We start from the raw sequence: 18,223 nt of genomic DNA, 5'->3' as shown, positions 1-18,223 counted from the left end.
GCTGTTCCCTACGCATCTTTACGTGCTCGCTGTTCACGCAACACTGCAAAGAGCAACGCGACACGAACGACGGGCGTACTAGACACACTGCCCAGCACATCCGTGCAAAGCTTTACCGGCTTTTCCCAGTGGTTTCCATTTCGCGAGCGATCGGAACTTACTTTCTGGACAAACGTCGTATCAACACCACTAATACGGTAGCACTATTGTAGTCTTTGACTAGGAATTCAACTGTGTTCCGTAGCCTCGTGCTGTGCTCACCATCAGATACCGTCAGTCCCCCCACCTGTTGCTAGTAACAGCCAATATCGTGTTTGCATGGTAGACAATATATGAGGTGTAATTTACCTTTTCAAACCTCGCATTCAAATGGTTCCTTGTAAGCTGCAGTAGGTAGCTGCACCGAAGGACTTTTCTGAAGATGAACGACATATCAATGGAGAGACCTCTGGCGTGCCACAGTGGAGTGCTATGGGACCATTGCTTTTCACAATATGTATAAATTACCTAATAGATAGTGTCGGAAGCTCCATGCCGCTTTTCGCGGATGACGCTGTAGTATACAGAGAAGTTGCACCATTAGAAAAGAGTAGCGAAATGCAGGAAGATCTGTAGCGAATAGGCACTTGGTGTAGGGAGTGGCAACTGAACCTTAACATAGACAAATGTAATATATTGAAAATGCATAGAAAGAAGGATCCTTTATTGTATGATTATATGATAGCGGAACAAACACTGGTAGCAGTTACTTCTGTAAAATATGTGGGAGTATGCGTGCGGTACGATTTGAAGTGGAATGATCATATAAAATAAATTGTTGGTAAGGCGGGTACCAGGTTGAAGTTCATTGGGAGAGTCCTTAGAAAAAGTAGTCCATCAACAGAGGAGGTGGCTTACAAAACACTCGTTCGACTTATACTTGAGTGTTGCTCATCAGTGTGGGATCCGTACCAGATCGGGTTGACGAAGGAGATAGAGAAGAGCCAAAGAAGAGCGGCGCGTTTCGTCACAGGGTTATTTTGTAACCGTGATAGCGTTACGGAGATTTTTAGCAACCTCAAGTGGCACACTCTGCAAGAGAGGCGCTCTGCATCGCGGTGTAGCTTGCTGTCCAGGTTTCGAGAGGGTGTGTTTCTGGATGAGGTATCGAATATATTGATTCCCCCTACTTATACCTCCCGAGGAGATCACGAATGTAAAATCAGAGAGATTCGAGCGCGCACTTAGGCTTTCTGGCAGTCGCTCTTCCCGCGAACCACACGCGACTGGAACAGGAAAGGGAGGTAATGACAGTGGCACGTAAAGTGCCCTCCGCTACACACCGTTGGGTGGCTTGCGGAGTAAAAATGTAAATGTAGATGTAGATCAGTGAAACGCAGGAGTCCACGGAAGTGTCACCCATCGCAGTTTGTTGCGTGGAGTACCTGTCGAGGTACAGCTACTGGACGAGAGAGTTCCCTCTGCTGGAACAGCACGTGACGGATGCGCCGTGGGGCAGGACATAGCTGTGTGGTACGTGTGGAAGGGCCCTCAGACAAGTTTAAGCGCTGCGGCGCGTGGCAGAGCCCACCACCCTATAAGGTGTTACGGGAGGCGTCTGATTCCTCTCCCCGCTCTTCCCCCCCCCCCCCCCCCCCCACCCTCACTTCGCTCCTACCCCTCAATTGATGCCAATCAGCCTCGCGACGTGTCACTGCGCTCTCTGCGCCACACGTGCCGTGCACGCTGAGCGGATGAACCGGTGCCACAAACAAACAACCGTATCCCAGGCGCGACCAAAAGCACTTAAGAGACTTAAGAGACAAACCAGAAATCCCAGCCACTTCGCCATAGAAAAACAGAGCTGCTACGGTTTTGCCTTACCTCCAGCACTACTCGTAGATTCCTAAACTGGAAAACAGTCAACGTGTGAGAAGATGGGAAACGTAAGACATTTTATATTTTACGTTATTGCTATTTCGAGTACTGTGCATGAATATTTCTCTCATATACATTTTTCGTTGAAATGAATGGATCGAGGAGAAATATCTCAATGAAGATTCTATGATACGAAATCAGTGCGGACCTGTTTGTGCGAAGGAACAGACACCATTATCATCCTGCGGCCACTACGAATCAATACACTAAGGAATTAAAGACGTTAGCTGCCAGTGGGCATTGATATATACACTCCTGGAAATGGAAAAAAGAACACATTGACACCGGTGTGTCCGACCCACCATACTTGCTCCGGACACTGCGAGAGGGCTGTACAAGCAATGATCACACGCACGGCACAGCGGACACACCAGGAACCGCGGTGTTGGCCGTCGAATGGCGCTAGCTGCGCAGCATTTGTGAACCGCCGCCGTCAGTGTCAGCCAGTTTGCCGTGGCATACGGAGCTCCAACGCAGTCTTTAACACTGGTAGCATGCCGCGACAGCGTGGACGTGAACCGTATGTGCAGTTGACGGACTTTGAGCGAGGGCGTATAGTGGGCATGCGGGAGGCCGGGTGGACGTACCGCCGAATTGCTCAACACGTGGGGCGTGAGGTCTCCACAGTACATCGATGTTATCGCCAGTGGTCGGCGGAAGGTGCACGTGCCCGTCGACCTGGGACCGGACTGCAGCGACGCACGGATGCACGCCAAGACCGTAGGATCCTACGCAGTGCCGTAGGGGACCGCACCGCCACTTCCCAGCAAATTAGGGACACTGTTGCTCCTGGGGTATCGGCGAGGACCATTCGCAACCGTCTCCATGAAGCTGGGCTACGGTCCCGCACACCGTTAGGCCGTCTTCCGCTCACGCCCCAACATCGTGCAGCCCGCCTCCAGTGGTGTCGTGACAGGCGTGAATGGAGGGACGAATGGAGACGTGTCGTCTTCAGCGATGAGAGTCGCTTCTGCCTTGGTGCCAATGATGGTCGTATGCGTGTTTGGCGCCGTGCAGGTGAGCGCCACAATCAGGACTGCAAACGTTTGAGGCACACAGGGCCAACACCCGGCATCATAGTGTGGGGAGCGATCTCCTACACTGGCCGTACACCTCTGGTGATCGTCGAGGGGACACTGAATAGTGCACGGTACATCCAAACCGTCATCGAACCCATCGTTCTACCGTTCCTAGACCGGCAAGGGAACTTGTTGTTCCAACAGGACAATGCACGTCCGCATGTATCTCGTGCCACCCAACGTGCTCTAGAAGGTGTAAGTCAACTACCCTGGCCAGCAAGATCTCCGGATCTGTCCCCCATTGAGCATGTTTGGGACTGGATGAAACGTCGTCTCACGCGGTCTGCACGTCCAGCACGAACGCTGGTCCAACTGAGGCGCCAGGTGGAAATGGCATGGCAAGCCGTTCCACAGGACTACATGCAGCATCTCTACGATCGTCTCCATGGGAGAATAGCAGCCTGCATTGCTGCGAAAGGTGGATATACACTGTACTAGTGCCGACATTGTGCATGCTCTGTTGCCTGTGTCTATGTGCCTGTGGTTCTGTGAGTGTGATCATGTGATGTATCTGACCCCAGGAATGTGTCAATAAAGTTTCCCCTTCCTGGGACAATGAATTCACGGTGTTCTTATTTCAATTTCCAGGAGTGTATATCACTAGGGATTCTGAGAATATGTGCCGGAACTGGGGTCGAAACTGTAGTCTCCTGCATACTAGGCAAATGCGCTAATCACAGCACCATTCAGACACAGTGGTCGTCAGAGCCATATTCTCAACTTATCCACTTGTCATTTATCGTAATTATTCGCACCATCTCCCCCATTCCAGTAAGAGTTCGACCTTGGAGTGCAGACACGCTGGAGGAATCGTTAGCCATTGTGTCCGAAAGAACGGCCACCACATACACTACTGGCCATTAAAAAGAAGAAATGCAGATGATAAACGGGATTCATTGGACGAATATATTATACTAGAACTGACATGTGATTACATTTTCACGCAACTGGGGTGCATAGATCCTAAGAAATCAGTACCGAGAACAATCACCTCAAGCCGTAATATTGGCCTTGATACGCCTGAGCAATAACTCAAACAGAGCTTGGAAGGCGTGTACAGGTACAGCTGCCCATGCAGCTTCAACACGATACCACAGTACATCAGGAGTAGTGACTGGCGTATTGTGACGAGCCAATTGCTCGGCCACCATTGACCAGATGTTTTCAATTGGTGGGAGATCTGGAGAATGTGCTGGCCACGGCAGTAGTCGAACATTTTCTGTATCCAAGACGGCCCGTACAGGACCTGCAACATGCGGTCATGCATTATCCTGGTGAAATGTGGGGTTTCGCAAGGATCGAATGAAGGGTAGACCCACAGGTCATAATACATCTGAAATGTAACGTCCACTGTTCAAAGTGACGTCAATGGGAACTAGAGGTGTAACCAATGGCACCCCACACCATCAGACCGAGTGAGTCGCCAGTATGGTGATGACGAATACACGCTTCCAATGTGCGTTCACCGTCATGTCGCCAAACACGGATGCGACCATCATGATGTTGTAAACAGAAACTGGATTCATTCGAAAAAATGACATTTTGCCATTCGTGCACCCATGTTCGTCGTTGAGTACAACATCGCAGGCGCTTCTGTCTGTGATGCAGCGTCAAGAGTCACCGCAGCCATGGTCTCCGAGTTGGTAGTCCATGCTGCTGCAAACGTCGTCGAACTGTTCGTGCAGATGGTTGTTGTCTTGCAAACGTCCCCATCTGTTGATCCAGGGATCGAGACGTGGCTGCACGATCCGTTACAGCCATGCGGATAAATTGCCTGTCATCTCGACTGCTAGTGTCACTCGTCCGTTGGGATCCAGCACGGCGTTCCGTATTACCCTCCTCAACTCACCGATTCCATATTCTGCTAACAGTTGTTCGATATCGACCAACGCGAGGAGCAATGTCGCGATACGATAAACTTCAATCGCGATAGGCTACAATCTGACCTTTATCAACGTCGGAAACGTGATGGAACGCATTTCTCCTCCTTAAACGAGGCATCGCAACAACGTTTCACCAGGCAACGTCGGTGAACTGCTGTTTGTGTATGAGAAATCGGTTGGAATCTTTCCTCATATCAGCACGTTGTAGGTGTCGCCACTGGCTCCAACATTGTGTGAATGCTCTGAAAAGCTAATCATTTGCATATCACAGCATCTTCTTCCTGTTGGTTAAATTTCGGGTATGCAGCATGTCATCTTCGTGGTGTAGCCATTTTAATGGTCAGTAGTGTATGTTAAGTTGAGGACGGCCAGTGATCCCTTCAGTTAGGACGCACACGAAGCTTGAACTCTTACGGAATCCGTGAGATGCCGCGAGTAATAGGGACTATGAGCAAGGGGCACTGTATCGTTAGTGTTTGGATAAGATGAGAATTTCCGTCTAACGGAAAGCGTGTTACGGTAGTCCGTGCAGTTGCGATGACCACTGTGGGCGGATACCGCTGTCGTCGGCGCATGTGTCTAGCTGCCACGGGCCCCGGATATGAATCCTAGGTCCGGCACAAATTTTCAACTTCTCCCATTGATTTTAATCAGTACTCACTGGCAGCTAATGTCTTTAATTCCTCTGTGTCTGTTCAAGTACAGTGAATCTGTAATACTTAGAGCATGTGGTGACAACCGAAGATTTGTTCTGGACTAGGATTCATAACCAAATTTGTAGACGAAAGACACTTTTCTGGGCCCAAGTTATGTAAAAATCACTTTTTTTCGTGCGTTTTACAACTTTGTAACTGATCACAATTAATGTAGAATACTTTCTAAACAACCTACAAGTATACTGAACAATTTAGGCCGCACTACTGTGTATAAAAACAATGACAAATAACTGATACAGACATTTTTTCCTAAGATGGTTCCTCAAATTCAGGTACCATTTCACCACACTATACACAAGTGAAGGAAACAAAATTATTTATCAGAAGTCTTTGACATGATGGCAGCGATAATATACCCTTTTAATTCCACTAACTGTGCATCTTCACTAGGAACATTACTGTTCTCGTCGTTGCTTTGCTCTTAAGTCAGTAGACTGGTTTGGTGCAGCTCTCCGGTCTACTACATCCCATGAAAGCCATTTGATCTCCAAATAACTACTGCAACTCACATCCTTCTGAGTCTGCTTCCTGCATTCATCACTTGGCCTCCCTTTACGGTTTTTACCCCTAATACTTCCCCCCAATTATTGTGCAACGTATTTTTGTTTTTAGAAATTTTTCCTAGCAAAAATTATATTACTCTACAATTTATCTGAAAGAGCAATAAAGTTTAGGTTAAGTGTAAAGCGACCGACAAATGAAGGCCACACAAAATAAATTAGTGCCATGGCTTACAAACTGAAGAACATACGTGGACCTCAATTCTATCAAATGCAAGTTGCGAGAAATTGCTGATTAAGTCACATCGAATTGTGTATCAGAACATCTCGAAAGCGTCGTCCTCACTCTGGTACATTTCTTCACCTTCATGGTTCCTCTTGGCATGCCTTTTAGCACAACTTGCTTCTTTGGCGACTTGAAGATCGAATCTTCTTGCATCAGTAACCTGTCAGAGAGGAGGAACTGGTCTATCGTATTATAGCCATACTTGAATCCCAAATATCTCAACATTTACCATCTAGCGTCCGCTCATTCACTGAAATATATAACTGGCACAAAACAATATCTGCACCCACAAATGTCTGTAGCACCCTGGCGACAAAAATTTAGTAGGATGCAAACAAAGAACTTGACCAACGCAAAGATGATCATGTACATAAGCTGGAAGTTAGCACTGTTAACAATATTTTTTTTTATTTATAGTCATCAGCCTTCTGAAAGGGTTGATGCGGACCACCACTAAACAAGCTCTTGTAAGTGAATGTTAAAAAACGAAACAAAAAATTTCCAGTGTAAGTGGGAACTGGTTAAATAATTGTTGGATCTTACATAAGGAAGAGACTAACACTTGCGATTAGCAAGGTAAAAGAAATGCAAGGTCTTGGTGTTCACTGTTCCGCAAAGGAATGAAAAGCGTTGTTGGCCTACTGAAAATTAATAACTATTTTTTAATAAATAATGTTCGACTTTAAGTGTATAACAACTCCCCACTAAATATGAGTTACCGCTCTTCAAACTCGAAAACCGATACAGTTGTGATGATCTGATTAATTTATTCATGAAGACGATGTCAACACAACATGGAAGATCCCTGCTCTGTGCTGAAAAGAGCGACTTAGAGCCATTCAGGTTAATAGGAGCAGGAAGATAAGACAGCAGGTGTTGTAACACGAGGGTATCACTTCAGTTACTCATGGAAGATGGAGCACTTGACCAATAATACATGGTAAAAGAGCAATGGCGGACGGCTTCAAAATTAGAGGCCTAACTGACGAAATCAGTAACCTGGACGCTATCACTATAGCTAAGAAAGCAGGAAAACGGTGTAATGAAATCAGTAGAAATTTGGAATCTAGTTCTGGACTGGAAGCCCAACACGAAGTTATGCAGGAAGTAAGGGTAAACGGGGACAAATCTACACTCCATGCTAACGTGTGATGAGGACGGAGACGGCCTGTTGGCCGTGAAGGGGAACACTGAAGTAGTAATGGGTTCTGACTTATTAAAGTCTGTAAATCTCTTGTGCTTATTAAGAAATAAGATTTTACGTAATACGTATACGACACTTGTGGTTGTTACGGTTTGGGTAAGTGTTTGTACCTTTAGAGGATCCTCAGGGATTGAGTGATTCATAGAAACTCCGTTCGATCAAGCCTCGGAAGGCCCAACAGCACCCAACGACCGCCGTATCATCCTTGGCCGACAGGTGTCACTGGATGCGGATGTGGACGGACATGTCGTCAGACGGGCATTGTTAGTTTTCGTGTCCGGACCCGTTATTTTTTGAATCAAGTAGCTCCTGAACTTACTTCACAAGGACTGAGTGCACTACGCTCGCCAGCAGCGCTCAGCAGACACGGAGAATCATCCATCCAAAAGTTAAGCGATCCGACAGCGCTTAACTTCGGTGATCTGTCGGGAACCAGTGCTACCACTGTGGCAAGGTGGTTGACATGAGTGAGGGATTAGAAGTTGGAAACGGACGCGCCCTGCAAAAAATGTTCCAATTGTCAAATGTGTAGACGTTGTTGTTGTTGTGGTCTGCAGTCCTGAGACTGGTCTGATGCAGCTTTCCATGCTACTCTATCCTGTGCAAGCTTCTTCATCTCCCAGTACTTACTGTAACCTACATCCTCCTGAATCTGCTTAATGTATTGATCTCTTGGTCTCCCTATACGATTTTTCCCCACCACACTGCCCTCCAAGGCTAAATTTCTGATCCCTTGATGCCTCACAACACGCCCTACCAACAGGTCCTTTCTTCTTATCAAGTTGTTCCACAAACTCGTCTTCTCCCCTATTCTATTCAATACCTCCTAATTAGTTATGTGAGTTACCCATCTAATCTTCAGCATTCTTCTGTAGCACTACATTTCCAAAGCTTCTATTCTCTTCCTGTCCAAACTATTTATCATCCATGTTTCACTTCCATAAATGGCTACACTCCATAAAAATACTTTCAGAAAAGACTTCTAAATCTATACTCGATGTTAACAAATTCCTCTTCTCCAAAAACGCTTTCCTTGCCATTGCCAGTCTACATTTTATGTCCCCTTTCCTTCGACCATCATCAGTTATTTTGCTCCCCAATTAGCAAAACTCCTTTACTACTTTAAGTTTATCATTTCCTAATCGAATTCCCTCAGCATCACCCGGCTTAATTCCACTGCATTCCATGATCGTCGTTTTGCTTTTGTTGATGTTCATCTTATACCCTCCTTTCAAGACACTGTCCATTCCATTCAACTGCTCTTCCAAGTCCTTTGCTGTCTCTGACAGAATTACAATGTCATCGGCGAACCTCAACGTATTTATTTCTTTTCCCTGAACTTTAATACCTACTTCGAACTTTTCTTTTGTTTCCTTCACTGCTTGCTAAATATAGAGATTGAATAACATCGGGGAGAGGCTACAACCCTGTCTCACTCCCTTCCCAACCACTGCTTCCCTTTCATGTCCCTCGACTCTTATAACTGCCATCTGGTTTCTGTACAAATAGCCTTTCGCTCCCTGTATTTTACCCCTGCCACCTTCAGAATTTGAAAGAGAATATTCCAGTCAACATTGTCAAAAGCTTTCTCTAGGTTTGCCTTTCCTTAATTTTTCTTCTAAGATGAGTCGTAGGGTCAGTATTGCCTCAGGTGTTCCAATATTTCTACGGAATCCAAACTGATCTTCCCCGAGGTCAACTTCTACCAGTTTTTCTATTCGTCTATAAAGAATTCGCGTTAGTATTTTGCAGCTGTGACTTATTAAACTGATAGTTCGGTAATTTTCACATCTGTCCACACCTCCTTTCTTCGGGATTGGAATTACTATATTCTTCTTGAAGTCTGAGGGTATTTCGCCTGTCTCATACATCTTGCTCACCAGATGGTAGAGTTTTGTCAGGACTCTCGTTTGTCAGGACTGACGTTTGCCAGTTACAAAGTCTCATGTCTCGATGATGCCTTGTTGCATGAGTATAATACCTGTCTTGGAAATGTTTTACATAAAGAAGTGCTATTGCAGTCAGCGATTATTATCACCTGACGCTGACCATATGTTTAACTTTTTACGTTTCAGAAACATTGAGAATGTAATTTAGCAAAGTGTCATGATTCATTAAAACTGTATTTTTTCTCATGGTGCTTTACCTCACTTTCTTTTAGCTTTTTTTAAAGAAAAATGCCTTTCTTTGAAGAAATCATCAGTTTCTGCTAGGAGTTTCAATCTCTAAAGGGTATTGCGCATCTTGTTCTGACTTGAGAGGTGACTCTTTATGTGATATAAGGAGGTCTAGGCATACTGCGTTCTGTATAGTCTCTGACTTGACTATGAAGTTTTTTTGTTCTACCATCAGTTGCGAATTACGTCCTAGGGTACATGCCGAGTTGTTTTGAGGATTTGTCAGGCACCATATTCTGTAATCAGAGCGCTGAGTGATCCTCACCATAGTTATCTTAGGAACTGCGTCCTCCTCTGTGTCATTTTCGTACGTTTACCAGCCTGCATTGCTAGAACGTGTTGTCTAATTTAGATCACGCCACCGTGTGTGAAGTTACTATGAACAGCGAATATCTCACTTGGCCCATTACAATCACAGTCATAAGGTAGAGCACCTGTGGTTTGTTTAAACTTAAGATTATTGGAAGTAACGAGATTTCACTAAGGTAATATGTAACGACTTTGACTGCGTCACGATATGAACTCTACTTTTGCCGAGGAAATCTCGTTTTCATTTGCTTAGTTTTGTGCGTACATAAATTCAGCTAATACGTATGTATTAAAGTTTCCTCGGATGGACACTGATGTTCATTCTAACGTTCAATCATTGCGATATGTCATGTCAGGATTATCATGTACTGGAATTGTGCACAGTTGTTAGTTGATTCGTACGCCCGTTTCAGAAGCAGACGAGCTGCGAGGAGACACGAGGGCCGTCCCAAAAGTCAGGTACACAGCAAGTCAGTGACTGGCCGTCACCGCAGAGAAAGCGCAGGTATGCTCATCTTGTCAGTGCCGTCATGGCAGACATAAATCAGGTGTCGATGTAAACAGGGCCTGTGGAAGCTACAACGCACAGAGGTGGCACTCCTTACGCTATCTGAGCTGTCTCAGAAAAAGAAGATGCTTAAGAATTCTCTGTACGTGTGAAAACATTTCATTTCTTGGAGAACGCGTTGTACAGACACAATAGACTTATTTTAAAATTAATTCCACACAAAAATTTATAGTTCGATGTAAACAAATCGCAGCTCATGCGCCCACATATGATTTTCTCTGGGTCATATTTATTAAGTAACAAATGACTATACTTCATAGGGATGCCATTAGATTCTACTAAATATTATTTATTTTGAATCTCTTTCCACACTGTTAATTACATGACGTAACTCGTCAACATTTAGTAAATAAACTGCTGGTCATTAAAATTCCTACACCACGAAGATGACGCGCTACAGACGCGAAATTTAACCGAAAGGGAAGAAGATGCTGTGATATGCAAATGATTAGCTTTTCAGAGCATTCACACAAGGTTGGAGCCGGTGGTGACACCTACATCGTGCTCACATGAGTAAGGTTTCCAACCGATTTCTCATACAAAAAAAGCAGTTGACGGGAGTTGCTTGGTGAAACGTTGTTGTGATGCCTCGTGTAAGGAGTAGAAATGCGTACGATCACGTTTCCGACTTTGATAAACGCGCCAAGGTCTGGAACCGCGCGACAGCTACGGTCGCAGGTTCGAATCCTGCCTCGGGCATGGATGTGTGTGATGTCCTTAGTTTCTTTAGGTTTAAGTAGTTCTAAGTTCTAGGGGTCTGATGACCTCACAAGTTAAGTCCCATAGTGCTCAGAGCCATTTGAACCAACTGATAAAGGTCGGATTGTAGCCTATCGCGATTGCGGTTTATCGTATCGCGACATTGCTGCTCGCGTTGGTCGAATCCAATGACTGTTAGCAGAATATGGAATCGGTGTGTTCTGGAGGGTAATACGGAACGAAGTGCTGGATCCGAACGGCCTCGTATCACTAGCAGTAGAGATGAAAGGCATCTTATCTGCATGGCTGTAACGGATCGTGCAGCCACGTCTCGATTCCTGAGTCAACAAATGGGGACGTTTGCAAGACAACAACCATCTGCACGAACAGTTCGATGACGTTCTCAGCAGCATGGAATATCAGCTTAGAGACAATGGCTGCGTTTACCTTTGAAGCTGCATCACAGACAGGAGCGCCTGCGATGGTGTACTCAACGACGAACCTGGGTGTACGAATGGCAAAACGTCATTTTTTCAGATAAATCTAGTTTCTGCTTACAGCATCATGATGGTCGCTTCCGTGTTTGCCGACATCGAGGTGAACGCAAATTGGAAGCGTGTATTCGTCATCGTCATCCTGCCGTATCACCCGGCGTGATGGTACGTGGTGCCATTGGTTACATTTCTCGGTCATCTCTTGCTCGCATTGACGGCACTTTGAACAGTGGATGTTACATTTCAGATGTGTTGCGACCCATGGTTCTACCCTTCATTCGATCACTGCGAAACCCTACATTTCAGCAGGATAATGCACGACCGCATGTTGCAGGTCCTGTACGGGCCTTTCTGGATACAAAAAATGTTCGATTGCTGCCTTGGCCAGCATATTCTCCTGATCTCTCACCAATTGAAACTGGCTCGTCACAATATGCCAGTCACTACTCTTGATGAACTGTGGTATCGTGTTGAAGCTGGAGTACACGCCAAACAAGCTCTGTTTGACTCAATGCCCAGTCGTAACAAGGTCTTTATTACGGCCAGAGAGGGTTGTTCTGGGTACTGATTTCTCAGGATCTATGTACCCAAATTGCGTGAAAATTTAATCACATTTCAGTTCTAGTGTAATATATTTGTCCAATGAATACCCGTTTATCGCTGTAGCAATTTCAATGGCCAATAGTGTATAAATACGCAGAATTTCTCTGCCATAGGGGATGTTAGGGGTTAAATTAAATGCCGTTAATTGTTGGGTTGTTATGGAGTGTAATGTCCGGAAGACATAGTTTGACACAAAAACTGTGACGAATTCACAGAAACAAGTTATCGTATTGTAATTCTGACTACCTCACAAGGGAAACACATTTATGTGACATACGATAATCTCCTTGTTTTAGAAATCGTGTGCAATAAGTTGAAATTTAGGGCACAGCTCCACGAAATATACATGTTATACACCGATTTTTCGTTAAGTAACACAAGAAAGTTATGATTAATTAGTTCAATTAAGTTTGAAGCCTGCTATGTGTAGCCAGACTAAAAGATAATTTTATGAATGTATGATTTACATTCTGTGGAACGTAAGTTCTTTGTAAGTTGCTTTGATTTTTATAATGCATTATGTTTACGTGCAAACTAAAGGCACCAATAATATTCTCACATAATAAAACTACTTTCAGTCGAACAGGCAATATCACACCTTGCTTTTTTCCAACATTCCTGATCTACGACTGATAGCGATCGTTTACTTATTCCGGTGATTGTTTGAGTTCACTAATTTCTGAGGTAGTTTAACAGGTGACGGACGAGAATTAATATCCAAAGAGTATTTATCTTTTCGTAACAGAACTGAAGGGGTGATATGATATTACTTTCGCGTGTTGATTTATTTTCAGTTGCAATTCATGGTTAATTTTATTTAGGGTGTACCAGGAACATTGCCTACGAGGAAAGTGTTGCGTTTTTTTCACTTGTAAGAACTTCTCCCGGTATTGTCTCTGCGTCCTTTTTTTCGGCAGTAATCAGTCAGCAATTTTATTAGGAAGGGGAAGGACCGCTGAGACCTGCGTATTTTTCGTGGAAATAAGACTGCGACCTGCTTGCGTCAACAGAACCACCACCTCTCATAGCCATGAGAGAAAGACACCCTGTTTCCGCTGACATCGCCAGAGAATAAAAGAAACCGGCGAATCAGTGGGAAACTGCTCCGTCCCAGTAACAACCTCTTATTGGTAACGTGCGCTTTTCACGCCAATAGCATTTCCTCGTTTTGTTATGAAATAACGATATACTCGTCCATCAGATTCGCAAAAGATTTCAGACTTTTCCATCATATAGAGTATTTTTTGGGAGTAGAGAGTTGTGGAAAGAGACTGCCGCCCGCCGTGACGGTAACCCGTCTCGTGGTTGCCGCTTGGTAATGATGGGCGGATAGTTTCCTTATTTTCCGGGAATGTGAATGTCGAGACTGCAGTAGTGTTAGCCATACTCTGAGAAGTTCTCTGCTTGCTTACTTCGCCATGCAACTTATGTTGCATTATTTGATTATAATTTGCAGCATCTTCGTGAGATGCTCAGATGAGCCCATTTGTTGATCCTTTCTTGCCTCAGAATGTGTCCTGTTAACTAGTCCCTTCTTTAAATAATGTTGTGCACAGATTTCGTGTGTCCCCAATTCTGTTCAGTACCTCCTCATTAGTTACGTGATCTAGCCATCTAATCTTCAGCATTCTGCTGCAGCGCCACATTTCAAATGCCTCTATGCTCTTCCTGTTAAACTGTTTATGGCCCATGTTTCATTTGCGTACGTGGCTACATTTTAGTCAAATACCGTCAGAAAAAACTTCCTATCTCTTACATCTATACTGAATTTGAAAAAACTTCTCTTCTTCAGAAACGCTTTTCGTGCCGTTGAACAGTCTACATTTTACATCCTCTCTGCTTCAACTGTCATTAGTTACTTTGCTGCATGAATAAAAAGATTCATCTACTACTTGTGTCTCGCTTACTACTATAGATCGTTCAGCACCATCTGACATATTCAATTACCTTCTATTACCTTTGTTTTCATTTGCTGATGTTCATGTTATATCATAGTTTCTAGACGCTATTGATTTCATTCAACTACTCTTCCCACCCCTATCTCTGACAGAATTACAGTGTCATCAGCAAACCTCAAGGGTTTCATTTCTTCTTCATGAATTTTAATCTATACTCAAAATTTTTCATCTGTTGCCTTTACTGCTTTCTCCTTGTACAGACTGAATAACTTCGATCATAGGCGACAATCCTGTCTCAGTCCCTCCTAAACCACTCCATCCCTTTCATTCCCCTCAACTTCTTATAACCGCTGTTTGTTTCTGTGCAAGTTGTAAATAACTTTTCGCTCTATGTATTTTACCCTTGGTAGGTTCAGAATATCAAAGAGAGTAACCCAACATCGTCACAAATTTTCTCAAAGTCTACAGATCCCAAAAATTTAAGTTTGTTTTAATTACTGTCTCTTCTATGAGAGGTCGTTGGTACGGTCTATATTAACTTGCGTGTTTCTAAATTTCGGCGGAATCCAAACAGATCATCTCCGAGGTCGGCTTCTACCAGGTTATCTATTGTTCTGTAAAGAATTCGTGTTGGTATTTTGCAGCTATGACTTGTTGAACTGATAGTTCGGTAGTTTTCAACATTTGCTTTCTTTGGAATTGGAATTATTACCTTCTTCTCGAAGTCTTAGGTTATTTTGCCTGTCTCATGCAACTTACACACAAGACGGTATAATTCTGTCGTGGATAACACTCCAAGGCTAACAGTATTTCTGACGGAATGTAGTCTACTCTAGGGGCCTTGGGTTTTCAGTGGTCTGACAAATTCTTCCCGCAGTATCATACCTAGCATATCACCTTCATCTATCTCCTCTTCCCTATGTATAATATTGCCTTCATCCCCAATGAACAAACCCCTATGTAAACTCCTTTCACCTTTTAGCTTTCCCTTTTCTTCTTATTATTGGTTTCCAAACTGAGCTCGTCATATTCGTATAGTTGCTTCTCTTTCCTCCAATGCCTTCTTTAATTTTTATGTTCGCACTATCCATCTTCCCCCTAGTGAAATATGGATCTAAATAGATATATTTGTCCTCTAGCCATTGCTGTTTTGCCAATTTGCAGTTCCAATCAATTTCATTTTTTAGACGTTTGTATACTCTTTCATGTGCCTCATTTGCTTCAAGTTAATTGACCACGGTATACACCAATTGACAAAATCCTTCGGTAATGCACTATCTTACACTTTCTATACAAACAACACAGGTATGAAGACACATACACACCCGTAATCAAATGGTTCAAATGGCTCTGAGCACTATTGGACTTAACTGCTGAGGTAATCAGTCCCCTAGAACTTAGAAATACATAAACCTAACTAACCTAAGGAGATCACACACATCCATGCCCGAGGCAGGATTCGAACGTGCGACCGCAGCGGTCGCGCGGTTCCATACTGTAGCACCTAGAACCGCTCGGCCACTTCGGCCGGCTCACTCGTAATCAGTCCGTGTGTACAACACATAAAGGAAATATAATATTGATAAAATGTACTGAATTCAACGTACTCTGTTGTTGTTTGTATTTATGGCCTTGATTTTGTATTCTACTTTATGTGAAATACTACGAGGACTGCCTAATATTTAAATTTACTGTTTACTCTGCAGCTAAATTTCAAATGACTAGCACGTACTCCTATCGTATCACCAAAACAACAAAATGGATACTAGCATCCCTTCATGCTTGATGTTTTCCCCGACAACGAGGGCAGCTCCCACCATGTTAACTGCCAGTTAAACACGGCCAGGATCGTGCTGCAGCGGATATAGAACTATTTCATGATAAGAGGCTTCGAATATGATACTCCGCTCCTCTGTCCCCTCCCCTCTTTCGCCTCTTGTGTCACACAAATGTGGTCTATCAAACACGACCTGCTGTATTGTTTCTTTCTTTATTTCTGTTAGAGGAAAAGATGTTAAGAATACTTGTCACCTCGCTTACTCCGTTTCACCATTTGCATTAATTTTCGGGTCCGCAGGAGGAAGAAGATCCTTACTTTTCTCTAAGAGAGGGAGCAATGATGAACCCGCCAACGCAGCTAACAGCGCTAACGCGCTGCTTCCTGGACTCAGGTGGGCGCACCGACTCCAAATCGAATCCGCCCGGCGGATTAACGACGAGGGCTGGTGTGCTGGCCAGCCTGGATGTGGTTTTCAGGCGGTTTTCCACATCCCGCTAGGTGAATACCGGGATGGTCCCCAAGTACTGCCTCAGTTACACGCGTCGCAGACTTTTGAAAACACGTCCGCACTATTTTGCGATTTACACTAGACGCAGACAGTTGGGGTCCACTGATTCCGTCCTGGGGGGTACATGGTAGCGGCAGGACGAGCATCCAGCCACCCTTAACACTAACATTGCCAAATCCATTCTAACCACGCCGACCCAGTCATCGCTGTGGGACTATGGCGTAAGCGAAAGAAAAAAGAAACAAAAAGAGGGAGCAATACTGAGACATCGTGAGACGTAGATGAAGTTCCATCAGCTTTCTGCTTTCTATGATTTCTTCGATTATCACTAAGTAATGGCGTCTTTTTATAAATCTGGTTTAATTATTAGATGGTCCATAGATCATTGGAACTTTGTTTTATCCCAATCCTGTGTTATGAGTCAGTTTCCAGTACATGCGTACATTATTAGTTTGAACATTAGTGAAACTACAATTAAACTCTAGCTTTTCTGAAGACTACCAGTTTTTAAAAATAAATTTCACTAGGGAATCGAAAGGTCCAGAAGATGCACTCCTCTGTCAGGCATATTTTAGCACCGGGAAAATGATCGCAACTTTCATTGCTGTATACTAAACTCCGTTCTAATAAACTGTCGGCTTTAGTAAAGGCGCCAGCATCTTTCTCAAAAAAGAAATGTTCAAATGTGTGTGAAATCTTATGGGATTTAACTGCCAAGGTCATCAGTCACTAAGCTTACACAATACTTAATCTAAATTATACTACGTAAAACACACACACCCATGCCCGAGGGAGGACTCGAACCTCCGCCGGGATCAGCCTCCTAGTCTGTGACTACAGCGCCTTGGACCGCTCGGCTAATCCTGCGCGGCAGTATCCTTCTCAAATGGTATGGATTGTTCGTTCTATTTCTCCACTGCCCAGCAGCGTTCAGTCTTCTTCATAACACAATTTTTGGAGTGCGTACCTTTCCACCATTACAAGATAACGAAGGAACCTCAGGAACAATATAGTAGCACCACAAGAAAGCTACTGCTAATTAATGTGTAGAATGTGTAGTAGCAATAAATTAAATGTCAGTTTGATATTTTCGCAACGACAGTCTGCGTCCGTTTAAGGGCTACGGCCATACTGCCTGGAAGAGTTCACTTTGAAAGAAAACCGATGGCGAACGTATGATTCGATAAGCGGCGTGCCGGTCACAGGCTTAAACTCATCGAAATTTATTGGGCTACTGTAACGCAGACTTGTATAACTTCGTGCAAAAAGGAGGGTATTTAAAGAGATGGGACCTGGATAAACTCAGGGAACCAGAGGTTGTAGAGAGTTTCAGAGAAAGCATTAGGGAACGATTGACAGGAACAGGGGAAAGAAATACAATGGAAGAAGAATGAGTAGCTTTGAGAGATGAAATAGTAAAGGCAGCAGAGGATCAAGTAGGTAAAAAGGTGAGGGCTTGTAGAAATCTTTGGGTAATAGAAGAGATATCTAATTGATGAAAGGAGAAAATATAAAAATGAAGTAAACGAAGCAGGCAAAAAGAGATTCAAACACCTCAGTAATGAGATCGAAATTTGGAAATTTGTGGTAAGATTTTTTGGG

Source organism: Schistocerca gregaria, chromosome 6, assembly GCF_023897955.1.
Source record: "Schistocerca gregaria isolate iqSchGreg1 chromosome 6, iqSchGreg1.2, whole genome shotgun sequence".
In the NCBI taxonomy this organism is placed as follows: domain Eukaryota; kingdom Metazoa; phylum Arthropoda; class Insecta; order Orthoptera; family Acrididae; genus Schistocerca; species Schistocerca gregaria.
The sequence above is the reverse complement of the archived record's forward strand: the minus strand, read 5'-3'. Positions refer to the sequence as shown.